This window comes from Onthophagus taurus, chromosome 11 (assembly GCF_036711975.1).
Source record: "Onthophagus taurus isolate NC chromosome 11, IU_Otau_3.0, whole genome shotgun sequence".
In the NCBI taxonomy this organism is placed as follows: domain Eukaryota; kingdom Metazoa; phylum Arthropoda; class Insecta; order Coleoptera; family Scarabaeidae; genus Onthophagus; species Onthophagus taurus.
The window spans coordinates 4035918-4057243 of NC_091976.1; the positions used below are offsets into that span (position 1 = coordinate 4035918).

Genomic DNA, 21326 nt, shown 5'->3' on the forward strand with positions numbered 1-21326 from the left:
TCCTCAAATTGGACAATTTCCACATAGAAAGTATTTGTTTTCCTTTAAGTAAGATTGTTGAATAATTACTTATTAGTTATTAAAGGTATTTTCTGAGTGTCCTAATCATTTTATTTTATCCTCATTAGTAAGTTGTAATTTAAATCGTTTTAAATATTGCTTTTATTTCTTTTACAAAGTTAAGACTGTTTTTTATATGATCTGATGGAAGTAACACCTTCATGAAGGGAAAATTAATTTTTGTTATGAGAATATTCTTAACAAAGTTCAAACAGCACTTTTAGATTATTTAATTAATTTAAATATTTTGATTGTTAATCCCTTTTAGAGCTTCTGAAGATGATTTTTATTAGTCGAAACATGTAAAGCTGCATAATTAATATAAAATAACCAATATAAGTACAAAGAAATCATCTTTATTTTTATTAATTAATAATTATTGGTTAATGTGGATTATGAATTAAATCAAAAAATATATAAAGTAAAATTAATTTGATACCGCAATAAATAAATTAAAAATTTAGGTTTATTTAACAAATGTTCATGGCCAAATCTAATTATAAATTTAAATTAATGCAAGGTATTTTATTTACATCACTTTCTTTTTCCGTATTAGTTTTGTTTTATATTAAAATAATATTTATTATGTATTACCTTAGTTCCATAGATTTCCACAATTAACAAATAAAATGGAATATAAACATTATAACAGTTTTTACTTTAACCTTATCTTATTATTCCTTCTTATTATCATCATTAGTATTAGAATTAAAGTTAGGAAACAAAATAATTTTAAAAAGTACCCTCTATGAGACGATGGCCAAAGTTTTAAAATGTCTTAATTTACCGATTAAGTAACTTAATTAATACTTAATTAATATTTACCGCACATTTTCACTTGGTGCAGATTCATGCGATAGTGATAAATTTTCGCTTGTACTAGAAATCTATTCCTATAATATATGTGCAAAAAATGACACCGTTCTTCCGTTTAAGTCTATAATTTACACATAAATCGCTTTTAAGGCAATGTTTAGTAATTTTTTATGATTAACATTCTAATTAATTATTTTAATTTTTTTAATAATTTCTGTAATTACCTATTGCTTTTAAAAAATATATAAAAATATAATAGAAATTAATAATAAATCGTGCCATCTATTAATGGGAAACAAATCTGTCGTTGCAGTGACGCATGAGCTCTTTCGTTGACCTCGCAATACACGTACCTTTTATCTAGACGCATTCTACTTTCCATTCCATTCCATTCAAAGACATTCAGAGTACTGATTCAGAGTACGGTTGGTCTCAAAGAAGCTTGTTTTGTAGTGTTAACAGTTTTGCCAAAAACAACGTTGTAGAAATGTCCAAAGATTTATTGGTTATGAATTATCATCGAATAAACACAAAAGAAGGCAGATTTTCAATTCTCCATTTCGAAGGTGATTAAGAACAAGTTATTGGCATGGAGGTAAGAATTTTTATAAAAAATTTATAATGAATAGAAAGTTTTATTATTTTATGATAGTAAATGCATAATTAAAATAAAATTAATAAAAAAAGGCTTATTTCAAGAATAGCATAGTCGCCTAAATATCGATTATAATAATAAATAATAATAATAATCTTTATTTAGCGCACAAATACAAAGAACCTTGGTAAATATCGAATTTCTAAAAAAACTTTTTATAGAAAAGTTGTTTAACATTTTGTTTTCTATAATAAGACATTCAATTGTTTTTATTTCAGAAAACAAATGAGTAATCACTAACACTTTAATTTTTTTAAATAGCAATGTAAACTTTCCTTAGGCTCATTTGATAGATTTGTTTTCTCTTTTCGATTATGTAACATCCTAGTAAACCTATGCTAGAAAATCTTTCAATAAAATTTAAAAACTGTTTATTAATGGTTATTTACGTAACCAGTTACTCACATAATTTGTAAAACGCTCGCTTGTTTTGGCAAAAGTTACGTTCGTCAAATAAAATTACACGTTTCATAACGTGTTAAGTACAAAATTTTATCTAATTCTATTGAAAAAGCAAGTTTTGTTCAAAACTTGACTTATTCTATTAGTGATAGATGTCAATTTATCAATTCGTAGTTAGGAAATTCATTACATCACTGGTTATACAAAAAGTTACGTTACATAACGTCAGAGAGATATGTAAAATTTAATTTTCATAGTGGAATTAGGTAAATTAAATTTATCTACGACTGCTTGGATAAGTCATCATTACCGCACTCATTTGAGGTGATTTGAGTTACGTAATGAAGTTCATTACCGCACTGGTTTCATTACGTAACGCATTTTTAACCTAGTCAGAACAGACTTAATTTATTGGAACGAGCAACAATACAAAAGAAAAAGTGGTATCTACTTACAGAGAAACAATTCTATTTATTATAAACATTAATTGTTATGTTTAAACATGATAAACATGTTAAACATGTTGTTGAAACTGACAATTCAAAATTGTCAACAATCATTTCAAAATTTTTTTGAAAATGTCAAATAGACTTTTTTAAAGAAATTGATTTTTAGTAATTTTTAGCAGTCGTAGATAAAATGCTGTATATCACAAGTGGGCTAGAGCATAATTACAGTACCCGTGTGATTGCACGACGAGGTCGTAGACCGAGTCGTGCAATTCTCCACACTCGTACTGTAATTATGTTTTTAGCCCCCTTGTAATATAAATAACTATTATCTATAACATGAATCTAGATATCTCAGATCTTTTTTTATTTGTCTTAACAATGTAGGCTATTAAATGTGACAGAATGTTGTTTATTTAAATTAGTTGGTAGATCAAAAATAAAAATGATTCATTTAATGCAGTGTTTCCCATCCTTTATTGTGCCTTGCCCCAACTAAATCTTTAAAAAATTGCTAGGTCCCCCAACATATACATAATTTTTATTATTCAAAAATTGAATTTTTTACTAAAGAAACTTAATAAGTTTTAGTCTCAAGTCTCGTTGCTTTATTATATCCAACCGATTTCGGTTTTTTAGCAACAGAGCGTTTATGGCACTAAATCCAAATTATTATTATTATTATTATATTAAATAAAGTTTTAAGTGAGTGATCATTCTGCATTTCTGCGAGTTCTGCGACTTTCTGCAAGCAAATCTACCAACATTGGTTGCATCATCCAGGTTGGAAAATGAATTTGTTTTAAATCTGAAAACATATCTTTTAAATCCGCCGATAAAATTTTCAAATGATCGACAATAAAATGTATAGAGGTATCAGTCGCACCACATTTTTTGAACCAATGAAAATTTTCAACATGTTGTAAATTTGTGAGTCAAACACAATAGTTCAATAAATGTAATGAAACAAAATATCTTGGCCTTTGCATCGACAAGAGTATTATTTGTTCCTTGGAGTTGTTTATTTAAAATATTTCATGTTTCAAAAATATCGGCTAGGTAACTAAGGGTATCAAACAGTTCCATAAATCTTTTCAAGCAGTTCCCTTTCGAAAGCCATCTTACTTCAATGTGAAGTATAAGCATCATATAAGCCGGGTTTATAAAGAATTTAACTGTAAATTTAAAGATTTAGATTTAAGGATTTTATTTAGCTTTAAGAAAAAAATTGATTTATACAGAATTTAAGATTTACAGAATCGCAACCTCAAGAAACAAAATATTACTGGTTTTTGTGTTGTCATTTTCTACTAATAACTTATCTTTATGTTCAGAACATTTTTTATCGTAAATATATCGGTAGTTCTCAACAACTTTAAATAATTTTCCATCGAATTCACTCATTTTGTTGGCACAGAAATAAATAACAGTAGAGGTTAGGTTAGAATGCGCTATTTACACCGGCCGATCATTGGATACAGCTGATTGAGGTCGTCTTGCGCATATGTGACGCTGTAAATTTAAAAAAGTTGACCAACTTTATGTTTACTGCTAAATCTTACAGCTTTGTATAAACGATACATGGAGTTGCAATAGATTTAACTCTTACAGCTAAATTTTTAAATTTAAATTTACAGCTAAATCGTCTGTATAAACCCGGCTATAGTCTTCATTTTATTCTTCACAAAATAACTTGAAGAGGCGTTCACGTTTGGCACTAGATTTAATAGCGTTATAACTGAATTTAATATTCGATTGAAAACAGGCGAAATGTTTTTAACTGCCAAGTTTTCCCTTTGAATAACATAATGAACGAGAAGCATTTCTGGATTTCATCTTTAATTAATTTTAGACAACCATTTTTCTTCCCCATCATATTAGGAGCACCATCTGCAGCACAAGATGTTATATTTATTGGAATGTTGACATTTAAGTAATGTTTTAGCTTACTATACAGGGTGTTCATTTCAAAACTTTCCACCTCAATTTCTGTAAATCCAGATGTTTAAAAAGAAAATCGCTGAAATAGGTAAAGAATAAAACCAAGGGGGACAACTTTTTATGCAAAAATTGACTCACTCACTTCAACCCCCCCGCCGGCAGAAACCAACCCCTTAAAAATCTTAAATGGAAAGGGGTGTCAAGTGATACCTCATTTTAAAGGTCTTTTAAGGTACTACATGTTAGTATTTATTTTTTTTAAATTGATCGATTCGTTTTCGAAATTTTTGCGAAAATCTTTGTTTTGTATTTCCCGCTTTAATTAATATTAAAAACTTTGATCACCTTCTTAAAAACAAGAATAAGTAATCTTTTATTATTAATTTATAAAATTAATTTACCATGTTCGTTTTTACAACGACCATTAAACCTTTATTATGTCGGAGCAATCGGAAATATTTAAGAAAACTAAACACGTATAATTATGAATTAAACTAAATTTTATTGAAAGTATTTTACATTAAACCTGTATGAAAATTACTCTTGACTCGAATGGCAAAAAAAAGGAAAAAAAGAGACGAAATTTTTCTCTTTCTATAAACGAGTTATAGGCAGGCTCACAGTGCGAGAAAAAAGTAAAATAAAAGTGCAATTCTAAACATAAGTTTATTTGACTATTTGGTTATTACTTAAACAACTTTGTGTTATCCACTTAACAAAGTTATTTAAATAAAACAGCAATAATGGTTTACAGTTTGCAGGAAAGGATTGAAATTGTATTAATGTATCTATTATTAATAATAACAACGTTTTTGTGAAAAATATCTGCTTTAGTGATGAATGCACTTTTTCTTTAAATGGATTTGTAAATAAACATAAGTGCAGATATTGGAGTAATGAAAATCCTCATCTGACTGTAGAAGGGCATACACAATATCCTGAAAAAGTTAATGTATGGGCCGGCATTTTGGGAGACCAAGTGATTGGTCCAGTGTTTATCGATGGAAATTTAAACGGCGAAGTGTACATGTTAGAAAATACTATCAATCCACTAATTACGGAAGCTCTCGAAAATCAGTTGGATAGAGAAGAAAATGCCTTATTTGATGAGAATGAATTACATTTTCAACAAGACGGAGCTCCTCCTCACTATGTTCTCCCAGTACGACAGTGGTTAGATAATACGTTTCCAAACAGATGGATAGGACGAAGAGGTCCTATAGAATGGCCAGCCAGATCACCAGATTTGACGCCATTAGACTTTTTTTATGGGGTCATTTAAAGTCTGTTGTATTTACCCCTCAACCTCAAAACTTTAATAAAATTGTTGTGAAAATAAATTTCTATAAGTTTATATCTTACAAGATTAATTAAATGAATAAGAATACAGATTAAATAAGAGAATTTAAATAATGTTCCCATTTTGGGTACATATTTTGGTTGAAGTGAGATAGTGTTTACTAAATTGGTCGACAGGTTTTCTTGTTATAAATATATCCATGTTAAATCGAATTGAATTTTGTACTATTACTAATAGTATCATGTCCTAAAATTATTAATTAACAAATTCTTAACTAACAAATGTTTATAAATTGCTTGTAACGTTCTTCGAATGATTTTCTAAATCCAACAGTATATTACTTTTAGTTAAATTTTTTTTATAAAAGTTCCATTTCACATTTGTGTTTTACATTTCTTGGTGTTGAGACGCTTGTGTTAAACTACAACGTTGAATCCAAGGTTTCGATGGAGGTCATTTACTTTCAAACAGGTTATAAACAGCTCTCACCTTGGTGCAACTACGACTTTTGTTGCATTATTTTACATACTTCGTCGCAGAACTCACAAGTTATTATACACTGCCTCTTTAATAAACTCACCATACACACTGCACACCCATATTTGTAACTTTTACGAATTTTTACGATTCAAGAAGATGAAAAGAATTTCTTCTGTAACAATTAAAATAAAAAATAATCAATTAGACTGCTATTTTAGGACTATTTTATAACATTTCTGTTTGTTCATAAAATGAAGTTTCATTATTTTGAATACCAATATTTAATGAATTCATTATTTTTAAAACTAGAAGCATCGAACGTAAAATTTATTTTTAGACTGGCAAGTAGGTTGGGGTCAACGCCCAAACCGTCCAGGTGAGACTTTCATTTACATTCTGGGTATGGCCCCTCAAACATTGGCTTAGAAAGTTGTTTTCAGGCAGATCTGAATAAATTGATATGTTTTATTATATCTTTTATAATTTATATAAGCCTTTTTTTAAAATTTATTTTTGTTATTTTTCTTGTATACTGCTTTGAGGTTAATCCTGTTTGCATCCCAAATAAATAAATAAATTCAATTCCAGCGGCAGTGATTTCTCCAACAAAATGGCGCGCCAGCACACTATGCCGTTCCTGTTCGAGCTTATTTCAATCAACGGATTGTGGGAGAAGAGAGCCAATTGAGACCAATTGATCACCAGATTTGACTACGCCGGACTTCTTCCTTTAGGAATATCTGAATAGAGCTTTACACCATTGGACCAAATACTTTGGGTGAACAAAAAATCAGAATCCGAGAAGTTCAGCGAATAATTTTTGATACCTTAGGGAATTGTCAAGAAGAATTTAAAAATCGTTTAAATGCTGCCCAAGGTACACTACTTGAACATTTAACTTAATTTTAATGATTTATTTGATATTTATCATTAATCCGATTACTACTTGAAAAAATATCTAAACAAAATTAAATCTTTACACAAGTTTTAGAGATTTTGCAATAAACCGTTTATAATAATTTTTTTTTCCTATATCCCCTACTTTACGGACTATAATATTTTCGAAACTTTTTGATTTTTGGCATTAAACTATGTGACTTCCTTACAGTTCATAATAACCCCTTGGCATCATAATCACAGACAAACATTCGGAGATAAAATTTCAATGAAATTGCATAATCTGTAATGCTACTTTATTTATTACTAAAGTCAACTACTTGACTTGTTGTTGTAAAATTTATAAACGATAATAAAATGATGCAACCACATTATGTATTCATAAATTGTATGTCCTTCACATTTACATTTACCTCTAATTACAATCAAACATTTATATGTACAAGATATAAGATATGTTTTCTTTATCTAATATTTTTTTGTGTGTTTTAGGTGACGCCAACCCTCTAAAAGTACAGATAATACCGATTTGTCTCAGTTGTGCGCCAGTTAACCCTGCACTGAAATAAAAAATCACCTTCAAGAAAGTTAAACAACTATGGTTTTCCTATAGTCTAACTTTTGAACACAATTCCTCAGTTTAACAGGTAATAGTTTAATTCTTTTTGTTGAATTTGTTCATAAATTAATTAAGATAAAGTAATAATCTTTTATGTGTTAATGTTAGTGAGGCTTTTGCTATCGATTCGATTCATAGTCAGATTTGAATAGTATCAAGTACACGATTCGATTCTTAAGAATCGACTCCACTTTTGAGAATCGAGTCCGACTTCATTCGCAATATTCCCATGCTTTAAAATTAAACTCAAAAAATAATCTTAAAAATTAAAATTAAGGCTAAGAATCGATGCGCTTTTTTGAATTCGAGTCTGCATTGATATTAAATCAGTACCTGACAATTAAAGGGACTAATCGTAGAATAGCCGAAAATAGTACGATTTTTAACTTCAAATAATAATAAATTGAAATAATTCATCATTCTCATGCTCTTACTTCACAAATAAAGCTCGGAAATATCGGCATTTTTTAATATTAATAGTCTGTAAATATTCATTAATAGCATATTTTTATCAAAAATATTTGGATTATTTAGACTTAAAACAAAAGAATTCGTAATAATATGAACTACAAAAAATAAGCAAACTTATTATTATAATTTTTTCTGGAACAAATTTGAAACTTAAAAACCTATTAATTTATTAATCATCATTAGGAAATTCTGGGGCCTCTTTAACGTAAGATAAGTTCCTAAAGAAGGGTTAAAAGATTTTCATATTTGGCTTTACTTATAGGTTTTCTAGAATGTCTTAATTCTAAATGGGGGCTGTTTACAATTACGAATAAAATTAATCCAATCATTGCAAGTAAATATTGTAAATGGTTTAGTTTTCTTTTTTTCACGTTTAGTAACGCTATGCTGACAATCTACTTCCATATCAGTATGGCCTCATAATAAAAATTTATAATTTATAACGTCAATGCTGGGAAATACTTGCATTACATACATGTACATACATTACAATCATCATCATATTTCGGTTTTGTCCGGCACAGTTGTCAGTCTAAAGTGTTAATGTTTCCATGTTTCCATTTTTTAATTCCTTGGGATTTCTATAAGTAGCCATTTAAAAAAAACAGGAACCCATTTCATTACCACCTCTTCCAACCTTGATTGCATCCCACATCATACCGTAAAACGTGGTGTATAGGGACAGTCCGCCAACTTTATGAAGATGTTGCGGCTTTATTTTTTATTTTAATATTAGTTTCTGTGGGGCAAAAGTCCGAACATGGTATGTACTTTTCATACCCAAATAATGGCATTTTAAAAAAAATGTTAAATGATAGTTTTTTTAAAAAAACTGCGTTGTCCCTTTTCGCCTGGAAATGTGCTGATTAGGGACGGTCATGTTATTCAGCTGTTATTCTCATTTAAAGAGGTGTAAAGGGCAACGTTTAGAAAAAAATATATCGTGTGATACCATTAAAATTCAATATAACATTTTTTTTTTATTAACAAACTTAATGATCTTGCGTCACAGTTAAAACACATATTTAGGAGTCAACTTGACAAGTGGTTGCTTTTCGAATGACTTTTATAAATAAACTAAAAAATATATTGCATAAAAAAAAAACTTTGTCCCGATTCACATGGAAGTCCCTATACACCTCGTTTTACGGTACCAAGTGTTTTTAGTACAAGGATTATGTATTGTGTAATTTAGGGTGCACAACTTTCGAAGATCGCCCATTATCACTTGTAAATTTAATACATTACAGATAATTCATACATTTTTGAAATATTTAAGCCATCTCCAAGATACTTCTTAGCAGACCTTTCTTGAGAATAATAGCTTTCGTTCGTAGGGTAGCTGTCAATGTGCTTAGTGATTTTTTCCAAAACGTAAACGCCAACCACCCCTAAATGTCGTATAGGGTTTACTTTACCGCGTAAATCTTAATTTCCAACTAATTTATGGTTTTCTTCAAAATATTGTTCAACAGTGTAACAGTTTATCACATTATTCTTAAGGAAAGGGGTTATCTATCATTCCCCATAACATTGCCGGGGATGGTCAGAGGCAAATAAAAAACAACCCGACATTAATATTTATAAACGTACTATAAGATTATGTGTTCTTATAGTACGTTTAAAAATCCACAGGGTATCGCCAAAATCCACAGGGTAGTTTTTAAAATATTCCAAATTAATTAGGGGTAGTTTACCCCCTGAAGCCCTCTTATATATGTGTGATATATCAATGGCAAGCTCTGTGAAAATGAATATCAGTTTACATTTACCACATTTCGATAGCTATTTTCGTTTTCAGCTGCGATGTCCTTTTCTGGTTCGGTCCTAGGAAAGGGGTCTTGGTGCCTCTTTTTTTATGTTCGGGATGTTATCGGTCTCGGGCGCCACCTTATGTTTAGAGAGTTAAGGAACTCTTTCGCCTCCAAGTAGCTTTTGGGGGTTACAGTCGGAGATTCAGGGTGTTTGAGAGAGGGTTAAAAAAAATAAAAACATGCGGTTCATAAATTAAGAAATAAAATCAAAGTTTATTAATAATAAAAAAAAAATCAACATAGGAGTTTACGGAGGAAGGTAAAAAAAAATCTTTATTTAAATATGTATATAATCGGTAAATGTCTGGCCTAGTGCAATCTTGTGGGACTCGTACTTCGGACGTAATTGAAATAATTATTCATAAGGGAATAATTGGTCTGGATGAAGTGGAAAAGTCGGGAAGATGTTGCGGAAAACTCGCAGCAACACCAGGTCGGGGAAAGTATTGCGGAAAACTCGCAGCAATACCAGGTCGGGAGAGTGTTGCGGAAAACTCGCAGCAACACCAGGTCGGGGAAAGTATTGCGGAAAACTCGCAGCAATACCAGGTCGGGAGAGTGTTGCGGAAAACTCGCAGCAACACCAGGTCGGGGAAAGTATTGCGGAAAACTCGCAGCAATACCAGGTCGGGAGAGTGTTGCGGAAAACTCGCAGCAACACCAGGTCGGGGAAAGTATTGCGTAAAACTCGCAGCAATACCAGGTCGGGAGAGTGTTGCGGAAAACTCGCAGCAACACCAGGTCGGGGAAAGTATTGCGGAAAACTCGCAGCAATACCAGGTCGGGAGAGTGTTGCGGAAAACTCGCAGCAACACCAGGTCGGGGAAAGTATTGCGGAAAACTCGCAGCAATACCAGGTCGGGAGAGCGTTGCGGAAAACTCGCAGCAACACCAGGTCGGGGAAAGTATTGCGGCAAACTCGCAGCAATACCAGGTCGGGAGAGTGTTCTGGAAAATTCGCAGCAACACCAGGTCGGGGAAAGTATTGCGGAAAATTCGCAGCAATACCAGGTCGGGAGAGTGTTGCGGAAAACTCGCAGCAACACCAGGTCGGGGAAAGTATTGCGGAAAACTCGCAGCAATACCAGGTCGGCAGAGTGTTGCGGAAAACTCGCAGCAACACCAGGTCGGGGAAAGTATTGCGGAAAACTCGCAGCAATACCAGGTCGGGAGAGTGTTGCGGAAAACTCGCAGCAACACCAGGTCGGGGAAAGTATTGCGGAAAACTCGCAGCAATACCAGGTCGGCAGAGTGTTGCGGAAAACTCGCAGCAACACCAGGTCGGGGAAAGTATTGCGGAAAACTCGCAGCAATACCAGGTCGGGAGAGTGTTGCGGAAAACTCGCAGCAACACCAGGTCGGGGAAAGTATTGCGTAAAACTCGCAGCAATACCAGGTCGGGAGAGTGTTGCGGAAAACTCGCAGCAACACCAGGTCGGGGAAAGTATTGCGGAAAACTCGCAGCAATACCAGGTCGGGAGAGTGTTGCGGAAAACTCGCAGCAACACCAGGTCGGGGAAAGTATTGCGGAAAACTCGCAGCAATACCAGGTCGGGAGAGCGTTGCGGAAAACTCGCAGCAACACCAGGTCGGGGAAAGTATTGCGGCAAACTCGCAGCAATACCAGGTCGGGAGAGTGTTCCGGAAAACTCGCAGCAACACCAGGTCGGGGAAAGTATTGCGGAAAATTCGCAGCAATACCAGGTCGGGAGAGTGTTGCGGAAAACTCGCAGCAACACCAGGTCGGGGAAAGTATTGCGGAAAACTCGCAGCAATACCAGGTCGGCAGAGTGTTGCGGAAAACTCGCAGCAACACCAGGTCGGGGAAAGTATTGCGGAAAACTCGCAGCAATACCAGGTCGGGAGAGTGTTGCGGAAAACTCGTAGCAACACCCGGTCGGGAGATTGGATGAAAATTTATTTCACAAAATAAAATCAAAGTCCCACAATTGCAAGACCGAAAACAAACTTACGATGAAACTCGGTTATTTCCAAAACTCGGAGATTTTTCGGTGAAGTCTGGCGAACTTCTTGAAGACGGTTGATGACGGCTGAAGACTCTTGAAGAATGTCGAAGACTAATCCAGAACGGTCGAAGACTAATCCAGAACGGTCGAAGACTGATCAAGACAGTTGAAGACTGATCGAAAATGAAATTTTGACCGGCCATTTATACTTGTTCGGGGTGAAAACTGGATTTTTCCGAGTGGGGGATCGTATTAAAACAAGTTATCAAAACTAAATTATAATGGGGGGGGGCTAATTAATGACAATAGCAAAATTTTAACGGCGCTATCGGATGCGGGGTACAAAATTAACTAAATCCCTTTTTTGAGTGGATTAAATTGATTAAGGAATAGCGGAGTAATTAACAATTAATTAAAAATAATTATCGGAAAAATTTATAACATAATTCAAAAGGTACCCTTATTTATGTGGAAAATTACAAAAATATAATTATCAAAATTTGTTAGCGTTTACGGCACTTACATACATAAACATTTTCCCGACCGCGTGTTTCACGTTAACTTCGACTAATCAGTATTAATTAACGCGCACTTCAACACAAAGTAGCTTCAGCAGTTGGGCGGTGTCCGGGGCAATCCTATACGAGTAGTATTTTCCATGGATGACCATCAGGAATGAAGTAAATTAATTAATTAAGATGCGGGATGATTTTGGTTAATAATCATGTTAATCATAATCGGATCGTCTTTAGAATCATTCAACGGTTATTTCATGATACTAGTAATTGTTTGAAATCGGTTTGATTGTTCTACGATTTCTAATTCCGCATCATAAAAAATAGTCGCTGTACGGTAGCTGAACGGTAGCTCGCTGGCTGCTGAAACTCACTCGGGACGGTCGGCCTTGTTTACAGTAACACACTGATTACTGATACTTCTTCGTATTTTACTTCGTTGTGGTGTTATTTAATTATTTTAAATAATAATTTTCAGAAACCATGTGCTTTCGGTAATTACGTCGTTCGGCGATTTCCACTAATTGCTTTTGTTTATTTGAAATTCGGTCAGGAAACGTTTTCGGAAAAAGGTTTAACGGTTTTAAATGAATTAACATGAAAATTTGAAGTTTAATTAAGGAAATTAAGGAAAATGCGAATAAAGTTGCATAAGTGGGTGGTGATAGGGTATCAATTTTTGGATTTTTCTAAATCGGGCGGAAACTGTAGGAGGTCGGGGTAATGTGGGAAGTATATTCGGATGTTATAAATTTTTCGGAAAAAAAAAATTTAACTTCGTTATACAGCCTATAAGCGAATATATATATTTCGCCCCGATTTCCAACCCTTATAATTCGCCCCCTCTTAATAATGATGCGCATCTTTCACCTTTCACATAAATCTTGTTCATTAGAAATAATTCTTGAATATTTAATTTTTTACATACGTTAAAAAGGTTTGTCAACGACGCATTTATTGCTGACGCTGATCTAGGATCCCATTTTGTATGTAGAACTTCTTTATTTTCATTTTAGATAACGTTATCTCTTTTAAAATACAATGGCATGTTTCGGGTTTTTAATCCATTCACCACACCAGGGTGATCAAACCTTTCATGGAGTATTAGAACAAATTCCATGGTGTCATTTTGCCGTTTTGTTTTGATGATTGACGTAGTTGGTACGATTTAACCTAAACAGGTTTTGTTGATGTTTGTAAATGAATTTCTTCTTTGTAAAGATTGGTGACTCTGAGCGTGTCGGATTCCAATTGAAACACATCCGCATATTTTGCAAGAACTCTTTGTAGTATTTTCTGTTAAAATGTTCTGCTGCTTTCTGTATATAGTATTTTCCTATTACTTTCAATCCTCGTGGCAAAGAAAAAAAGTCTTTCTACTGGTGCCGACGAAGTTAAACAAGTGTTATATTTGATTGATACCTTTTTTAGGGTTGGGTAGTCATTTAAGGCTTGTAAATTCCTTCTTCTGTCTTCCAAATACCTTAAAAATTCCAACTGGATTTTTGAAAAATCATCTAAATTTTCATCTTATTCATTGTAAGCTTTCAATTCCATTTGTTTTTTCGCCAAACTTACAATACATTTTTTAATTTCCTCTATGGTTTTTTTTTTTTGGATTTTTGACTACGTTCACTACGTTGTACCATTTTAGCTTAAATTTGGGAAGAAGAACTGTAGCTATTATTGGATCATCAAAATTCCAAATTTAAAATGTTAGCAAAGCGAGTATTTAAGGTTTTGATGCACATTCTAGCTAATGTTCTCCTCCATACTTCAGTTTTGTTTGAACAATAATTTTTTCATATTTGTTAATTAGCGAAATTAAGCTGGGTAACAAATATCCAAATGAAACATTTTCTTTGCCTTGCAACAAATCTAACGCTAACGCCAAAGGTTTCATTACTAAGCAATATTCTTGCAAGTACAATAATTCAATTTGTTTAAACGGTTCTAACCCTAAATTTTGCTGCAAGATTGAAAGTTTATCTTTTTCTTGGAGAATCTGCGAAACTGCATCAAAAGTTGAGTTCCACCTAGTTGCCTTTGGAGAACTCTGTGTATGTCTTAATATTTTTTTATATTTTCATTACTATTTTGTTGATTCGCTTTCTTCCATAATTGGGCACATTTACTAAATGCATTCTTTTCAAATTTCAAATGTATGTCTTTCAACATTTCTGCGATGTTTCTGTAGGAGTGTGTACCTGTAAATCTAAAATAAAAATAATAATAAAATTTTGATTAATATTACATATATACACTGGGTTTCAAAAGAAATGAACCACCCCCAAGGAGGAGACGCAGAACTTCAAAATTACGTAGAAATAGTTAGTGCCTAGAGACAAACAAATGATTAAATTTTCATAAACAAATGACAATATTTATTTACAATATCGTTAATAATGTGTTGCATCTCTGCGTACGTTTATACATTCATCCGTCTTCGCACGTATCTTAATAGAACTAAAACGAAACCTTTAACGTGCATGAACACGTTAATACCAGAGTTGTCCCGGCGGCGCTTATAATGTTAGAAGCGTCAATCCTCCAATTCTACCGGTTTTTTCAATAGATAAGTTGCAATATATACATACATATTCCGAAAATGACATATTTAGGTTGCCCACGCAAAAACAAACAGATAATTTGACTTAATGGTGTTAATTAAACTAAAACTAACTTCAGAAACAAGTACGAAGTCACTCTGTGCAAGCATTCACAATAATTACTTTTCCTAATATTTATGAAGTATCGAATAGATGTGCATATAAATGAATGAATTCCAAAACTTATTAATTAATTACATGTTTTTCTTTTTGTTTCAGCTTGCGTGCAAATTTCATGGATTTAAGATGCTCAATCATTGTCAAACTAAAATGGAGCCATTACATCGATAGTGAATATTTTGTCTCATATTCAATGGAGCTTTCTTCAGTGGGTCTGTCAAATTAACTTCGAAACATGCTTAATTGATGCTGAACTTGACTTTCTACTGTCACATGTGGGTTATTATCAGACCAACATAAATTTTTATATTGTTTTCACAATGTCCTGCTGAGATATCGTAATGATTTCATATTTGTGATATGTCATTAGGAACCAGTCTTTTATGGCTGTGCAATGGATAGGTACGCAAACGTTCTTCCAAGAATAATTGCCAGAAAGTTTGAATAATTCTTTGTGGAACGTATGTGTACGTGCAACTTCTACATTTTGGGATCTGCTTTTTTGATTAAAATTCCTGAAATGTAACTCTCAATTATAAGTCTGCTTTTTTTTCTGTACACTGGAACTCAAACATTAATAATATAAGTTTCTCCCAATGTTTTGAATGTTAAGAATGTCATGATGTTCTCATGCTTAAGTCATGATGCTCAATGTCTATAATAATTATTTGAAAAGGACTCATCTTGACGAAAGAGGTTGAGATGAGATACACAGACTTGTTCTCTATAACTGCAATAGTTTCAGATTCCGATTTTTTGTTGAAAGTTAAGATTATTTTTTTATACAGTTGTAGTGTACCCAGGTTATGTCAGAAAAACATTAACTATTATAGTCGACATTATCAAAAACCAACAACAATTAAGAACAATGAAAAACTTTAACTATCCAATTGCCTTTGCTCTGAATAATATCATTTACATGTATAGTTATGATTACAAATTATGTCGATCAAAATACAATAAAATATGTGATAATCTTTAATACCACCATACAAAAAACATAAAAAAATGTATTATACAGTGGTTCCAAGTCAAACTCGAACATTGCAGCTTTTATTACTAAAAATGTTCAAGTTAAAACAGTTAAAAAAAAAAAGTAAATTGAAACACTAATGAAGTTCAACCTATTTGTTATTTCTTTGTTGTTTTTTTTTGTTCACCAACCTGTCTTCTGTTTTATAAAGCGTTGTACCTAAGTGTGGGATGCTTTAAACAGTGCAGATATAATTTTTTTCGTTTCTTGGGCTATACTAGTTCTTTCTTGGTAATAGCGCAAGCCGGATTTCGCCCGTTTTTTTTCTGAATACACTTCCTGTATTCATGCCCTTCCTGTGCGCTGTATCCACATAGTTTGTTATTTTTGCATTTGCTCTGAATATGGCCATATCTCTCTTTCTTGGTAATAACAAATTCGCTAATTTCTGATAATTTTTCTTTGTATGTCCCTTTCTCCTCAATGTATTTTGAATTATAACCAAAGTCCATTATACTAGTTGATTAAGAAAAAATAAATTTGCAAACTGTTATGTACTTTAACTAGTCTTTAATTATTGATTAGGTAGTTAGTCTGACTAAATATCAATAATTGACAAGACGTTCAACGTTCTGTGTCTACATATGAAGTCAGTTTATATAGACACGATTAGTTTCCTTCAATATATTCTACCCATCTTTGGAATTGTTTCTTTGACGCTATTTTTTGTGTCTATTTTGCATGGTTTTTAGTTTGGAGTATCCTTTCTTGCCATTTATCCAGAACTTAATTAGACCATTTATGGTTAATGGTGAATGTGCATGTTCTGAACATGCACCTCCCCTCTGACCACTGCCGAGTCAAACACAATACTGTTCACCTACGAAGATAAAATTAAAGACTTGCAAAAACGATTATAAATATAAAGTGTGTCGATTTTCACCTCCAGCGAGGCAACTTTCCGCTCTAAATTGAGCACCCTTCCGACATTAATAAGAATTACCACCGAATAATTCACTATGTCTTTTAAATTTGTTTTCTAATAATATATCATTAAAATTTATAGTTAGAAGCGATAATGTTTGTGCTGAAACATATATTTCCTCGGTCATTATACAGATATCTAATCTTTTCAATGAATGACAATAAACTGAATCAAAAAATTAAATAATTCTTGTAAATATGTAATTCAGGTTTTAATAAAATTTGAGATAACATAAACTCAATATATAAAATCTACATATAATATACAATATAATTCAGAGAATACCATTACATTTATCAATCATCTAAATTAGATATAATCCGCTCTATAGGAGCCAAAGTTAGTTGCAATTCAGTTATAAAATACTTTATCTTTTTTAGTTGCGGTGAATCTTCAGAGGTAGTAAGTACACAACTGAATTTTCCTCTAATCACTACATTGCCACAAACAGATTTTTGTAAATGTTTCAAAGATGTACTTAAATTGTATTTTATGGATTCCATTTCATGTTTAAATACTTATTATTATACGTATTACATTCTCTTGTTCGTCACTGAAAATGGTTAACAGGGCGGATTGCATTCCTCGGATATACATCTTGTTTTCAAATTTTGTTAACAAATTTTGTAGAATAGTTGGAGTTTGTGATATACGACCACAATTAATTGCTTTTGTTTCATTACAAGGAGGTTGAATGCAGATATTTTTAATAATATTAACTTTAGAACTAGATCCCCCAACGTTTGCCGACGAATGTGGTTGTCTATCAGTAGATTTTACCCCACTAATAATTAATATTATTTGATGTAAAATTTTTCACATTTTCCTGGCTCGCAACTCTGTGTCATGTATCTTCCAATGGGGCATTTCTTCCTCCGTGTTGCTTATATTGATTTTGTTAATCTGGAAAACCCTATTCTGGAGTGTCTACGAATGGGCTTTAAGAATCTCCTGTTTCCATTTCACTTCACATTCTTGAGAAATTTGAATGAGATGTGGTCTCATTATTACTCGATTTTCTTCTCTTCGCATCTTGTTGCGATGTGTTCTTCCGTTTCTGGATTGATGGCAATATTCGTTTGTCGATTTGGAGACTACATTGTCCGTTTTGGTATCGGTGTTTTTTGATTCTGGAAAGAGCTTCGGCGTTACTATTCAGGTTTCGTTTTTTATATACGATCTCTAAGTTATATTCCTCTAACTTGATTCTCCATCGCATCAACTTTGAGGCATTAAATCTACTCGCAAGAAATTTAGATAACATGCTGCTGTAAGATTTTCTTGAAAAAAGAAAGGCCCTATGGAACGCCGTCCGATTATTTCCATCCATACATTCACTTTGCCTCGACGTTGACTGTGGGTCTTGAGTCCAATGAGGATTTCCTCGTGACCAATATCTGGGGTTGTGACGATGTATTGTTCCATTCAGGCAAAAAGTGGCTTCAGCAGAAAATAGAATGTTGTTAAGAAAATTAGGATCTTCATCGCATCGTAACATTAATTGTTCACAAAATTGTAAATCGATCTGAATCATCCTCGTGTAACTCATGTATCAATTACACTTTGTACGGATGATACTTCTCTTCTTTGAATAATTTTACCACAAAAGATTGGTCCACGTTGTTATTTAGGGCTAGTTGCCTTGTAGAATGGCGAGGATTTTCTTCAGCTTTAACCAATACATTCAACCTGACTTCTTCACTTACTCGAGGTCGACCTTGTCGAGGCAAATCTTTTACGGATCTCGTTTCTGTGAATTTAGCAACCAATTTACTTACTGTAGATGTTACAATTGGAGCCCTATCCGGATGTTGTTGGTTAAATAACTCGCATGCTTCTTGATGAGTTCTAAGCCTGTCGCCATATCCAACCATCATTAATATCAATATTCTTTCACGTTCGGTTAAATGTGCCATTTTTGTTAACTTGGAATAGAATTACTTTAAGAAGTTCTACACTTTCACCACTACGAGTATTAAGAACTTGATAATAAGCAAACACAACTTTAATTATTTTATTAATTGAAATAAATAGACCTGTCCGAGCGTTTTTCTTGAAAATATTAAATAACGCAGTTAGGAATTATGTTCAAAACTTTATCATCACACGGTATACTATGGGATACCGTTTATGTAAACAGGTTTTTAAGTAATATCGATTGAAAGAAGCGTAGAAGTTTTCCTTATGATAATATATGGGATACATTTAATACTAAAATAAGAATAATATAAAATTAACTTATGACTAACTAAAATTATTGATTTGATCACTGAAAAAATGAAAATGTGAAATTATATAAAAGTAAATAAAAATCAATAACTTACAATAAATCCTCCTGACGCTATTCCTCAAACGTCGGTGATGCTAGGAGCATCACTGAAAAAGTGAAAATGTAAAATCCACTGTTTCAAAGTAAATAAAAAATCAATAACTTACAACACACGTAAAGCTTATCATCCTAGTCCGGATCCCTCGATATTCTTAACGACCCCCCAAGAAAAGGGCCGCAAAAAATTAGGCCTACCCCCATATTTGCATCAGTGTCATCTCAAAATCAGACACTTCGTGGATTATAGCCTGAAAATAATATAAAAATAAATTTAAAATTAAACGAGTATGAAATTAATACTTACATTTTTCCATATGGCATTACAAATTTCGAATACAATATGTGGCAAACTCATCGTATGATTATTGTAAGAAAACTATGTTGCTTAAAAGCGCATTTATCCCCTTTATATAATACTATGGGATACCGTTTATGTAAACAGGTTTATAATTAATATAGATTGAAAGAAGCGTAGATGTTTTCCTTATGATAATATATGGGACGGCACCTGATATAAGGTAGTGCATTCCAGGCAGATTTTTCAATTGCGGCTCCGAATGCAAGAAGCATGGTTATATTACTTCCGGCGGCCTGCTCTATCATCCAATCGTATGCATCTAAGTTAGCATCATCCGCCCATGTGTAAATCACCGACAGTACCCGGAAAATGTCCTGAGTACATTCTTTTCTATTATATATGTTGTTCGAACATCGAACATCTTAATAATCTCCGGTGTTACGTACCTCTCAAGGTCTAAGTTAGGCAAAAGTTGGGTTATTTGGTTCCTTTTCTTGTTAACCCAAGCCTCTGTCATATTGGTTCCTTTCATCAGCATAATTAATGAGCTCATCATAGAGCCTACAGAGATTTCGGTTGACTTTTTATCGTTGGTATAAGACATTTCGATGGTCCCCATCAATTGATCCGCAGTACCACGAGTCCATGATGCTACAAAATCGGCTGATGCTGTTATTTGATGAAAACAAATATATTGATATACTAATTTTTTTATCCAAATTATATATTATTTTTATAATATTGTAATGAAGTTTTATGAGACGTTGTCTGAAACAATATACACTTATTAATTTATACTATTCTACAAATTCAACTTCTGGATATTCCGAAAAAACTATGTAGCATAAAAGTGCATTTTCCTCTTTATATACTATGGGATACCGTCCATCCAATACTTCGTATGAAGTTATATTCTCATCACTCAATAGTCTAAACGCGCACCACATATCTTCCGTTTCTATTAAATCTATAAATTCAAATTTGTTTATTGTTTTGTGTTGCATTCTTACAACTTTTTCATTGTTTTGAAATTCTTTATTTTGGAAAAAGTCCATGTTCAGTTTCAATGTATGTAGTCCATACGCACATTTCTCCACTTTCATCATTCCCATGTATTTGGGAGAATAAATAAAAAAGTTTTATTAAAATTTTAAAGTTTTATTAAAATTACATTACACTTTATTTAATGTTTTTTTTAATGTACCTGTACAATTGTGGATCCCTGAATAGGGCACATTGAATCTTGTGAGGCAATCTATATTTAAATGTTTCAAACTGAACACCATACATTAACATTTTCAAGACAATGTTCATGTGTGCCCAATTCATACCAATTCTCATCACTCAATAGTCTATTCCGTGAAAAACGAAATGTACAACCAAACTTATCAATGCTCACACCACTCACACATAAATTGTTATTTTTTATTATTATGATGGAGTTATCGCTCTCTTTCAGTTCTTCTATAATGTATGTAATTTCATTGATATGGGAATTGTTTCCTGCCGCATGTGACGTGTACAATAATCCCAATCGATTTACCAACTCATTAATATCATCCCAGTATTTATAATCAACGATTTTAGAGTTCACTTCAAGATGGTTTCCGGATATTAATCCACCTC

General features: G+C 32.7%; 1 long non-coding RNA gene across 1 annotated transcript; it reads left to right on the plus strand.

The window, feature by feature from the left end:
* The first annotated feature begins 1243 nt into the window (after nucleotides 1–1243).
* Nucleotides 1244–20882, plus strand: LOC111417716 (uncharacterized). Its single transcript, XR_002706715.2, has 4 exons — nucleotides 1244–1471; nucleotides 6692–6980; nucleotides 7493–7647; nucleotides 15215–20882. It is a non-coding gene; the product is annotated as an uncharacterized lncRNA (long non-coding RNA).
* The last annotated feature ends 444 nt before the right edge of the window (nucleotides 20883–21326 follow it).